The sequence below is a fragment of the Otolemur garnettii genome, unplaced genomic scaffold (genome assembly GCF_000181295.1).
Source record: "Otolemur garnettii isolate 467f Iridium unplaced genomic scaffold, OtoGar3 scaffold00032, whole genome shotgun sequence".
Classification (NCBI taxonomy): domain Eukaryota; kingdom Metazoa; phylum Chordata; class Mammalia; order Primates; family Galagidae; genus Otolemur; species Otolemur garnettii.
Genome location: NW_003852427.1, coordinates 10578699 through 10581384, shown reverse-complemented (window position 1 = coordinate 10581384; position 2686 = coordinate 10578699).

The window sequence follows — 2686 nt, the reverse complement described above, 5'->3', positions numbered from 1 at the left end:
CCCAGACTGGTCTCAAACTCCTGACCTCAAGCTATCCTCCCACCTCAGCCTCCCAAAGGGCTGAGATTACAGGCGTAAGCCTGGCCTATTTTCCTCTTAATTAAAATAATGAGAGTTTAAAGTTGAATTATTGTATCATCTTATGGGATTTATAATGTATGTCAATCTTACGGGGTTTATAATGTATGTCAATGTAATATATATGAAAATCATAAGATATAGGATGGGAAATGGGTGTGTTATTTTTCTACGTGTTGCTGCATAACAATTTGTAACAAATTTGGAGGCTTAAAATGACTCAAATTTATTAGCTCACAGTTTTGTAGGTCAGAAGCCCAGAATGGTTTGACTAGAGGCCAAAATCAAGATGTAGTTTGGGCTGGGCTTATATTTGGAGGCTCATGAGAAGAATCTATTGTTAGGCTTATTTAGTTGTTGGTGAAATTTCATTCCTTGTGGTTGTAGGACTGCTTCTTTGCTGGGTGTCAACAAAGCGCTGCTCAGTTTCTAAAAGCTTTCTCCCACATTTCTTGGTATATGGGCCCCTTCATTGTACGGCCAGCAGTGACACTTCAAATTTCTCTTGTGCTTCGAATCTTCTGACTTTTTTCTCTTTTGCTATCAACCAGAGAATACTCCATGCTTTTAAAAGACTTACCTGATTAGATTAATCACATCTGGACAATCTCTGTATCTTAAAGTGAACTCACTTTGGGCTTTAATTAACATCTGTGTAATCACTTCACAGCAGTACTCAGTGTTTGATTGAATAACCACGGATAGCAATCTTATAGGCCATCTTTAAAATTATGCCTACCACAGAGGATTATGCATAACACAAGAATGGACCTGTGTTATTAAAAATTTTCTACATTTTACACAAAAATGGTACAATCTTAGCTTGAAATAGACTGAAAAGTTAAGGATGTATATTGTAGTCCATTCAGCAACCATAAAAACTATAATTCAAAGGGACATAGTTAAAAAGCCAAATAATTCTAAAAATTATTTATTAACCCAGGAAAAGAGAAGCAGAGTAACAAAGGAGACAAACAGAAATGTGTTAAACACTACTCAGATATAGAATGAGTGACCTATTTATATATATAATGATATGATTGAATTTCCAATAACCCTTCCCAAAAGATTGCATGCTATATAGTTTCACTTATATAAATTACAAAAGTGCTAAAAATAACCTGTGGTGGAAGAAAGCCAACAGTTGTCAGCTTGGGGAGGGACAAAAGGGAAGTGACAATGGATGACTTTTTTGGGTAATGATAATGTTCTGTATTTTGAAAGAGATTTGGGTTGCATATGTGTGTGCATATGACAGGTGTCATCAAATGGTACACTTAAGATTTGTGCATTTCACTGTGTAAATTTTGTCTCCAAAGAAAAAATGTAGAATAATATTAACTGTAGTTGAGACATATGCTAAGGTATCGATGATGAAGTGTACTTATACCTGCAACTGACTTGCATAAAAATAAGGGGAATTGATGGATAAATGATGGGCATGTAATAAAACAATTTTAATCAAATTCTATTGTAGAGGCTAGCTATTGAATAGGTGGTATAAAATCCTTTCAACATTAATCCTTTCAATCCTTTTCACATTACTGTGTGTTTGAAAGCTTTCTTAAAGAAATACAGGTAAAAACATGAAGGTTCTTAAAACATTTTCAGATAAACAAAAGCTGAGAGAATTTGTTGGCAGTAAACTTGCACTATAAGAAATGCTAAAATAAGTTTATCTGGTGAAAGGAAATTAATACCAGATGGACATTTAGATCGATAGATAGGAAAGAAGACCAGTGGAAATGGTAAAGAGAAATACCATTTTTCTTTATTTTCTGTATTCCTTAAAGCCAATTGACTGTTTAAAACAAAAATGATAATAGTTATTGTGGCATTTAAAATATATGTAGGAGGGTGGCACCTCTGGCTCGGTGAATAGGGTGCTGGCCCCATATACTGAGGGTGGTAGGTTCAAACCCAGCCCTGGCCAAACTGGAACAAAAAAATTTCCGGGCATTGTGGCTAGTGCCTATGGGAGGCTGAGGCAAGAGAATTGCCTAAGCCTAAGAGCTGGAGGTTGCCATGAGCTGTGATGCCATAGTACTCTGCTGAGGGTGATAAAGTGAGACTCTGTCTCTACAACATAAATAAATAAATACATACATAAATAAATATATGTAGGAGTAAAATATACAATAACAATAGTACAAAGGGCAGGAGGGGTATAAATAGAATTGTAATTTGTAAGTTTCTTCATTATACAAAAATTATACGAAGTGTAATATTATTTCTAGGCAAACTGATAACAGTGTTTATCTTAATTTTCAGGGCAACCACAAGACAGACAAAAAGAGTCAAAGCCAAAAATCTAATAAGGAGGTAGAATGTAAAACTAAAAAAAGCTCAATTAATCCAAATAAAAGGAGGAACAAAGGAAGAAAGAACAGAAAAGTAGAAAATAAGAATTACATTAAATATAAGTGGATGAAACATGCTATTTACAAGGCAGAGATTGTCAGATTGGACATGAAAGTCATACTGAACTCTCTGCTATTTAAAAGGTGAAATGTAAGACAAAACAGGTCAAAGTAAAAGGAGGAAAAACACATGCCTTATAAATACTAAGCATTAGGAAATTGGTGTCACACCAATTTATAACTGGTAG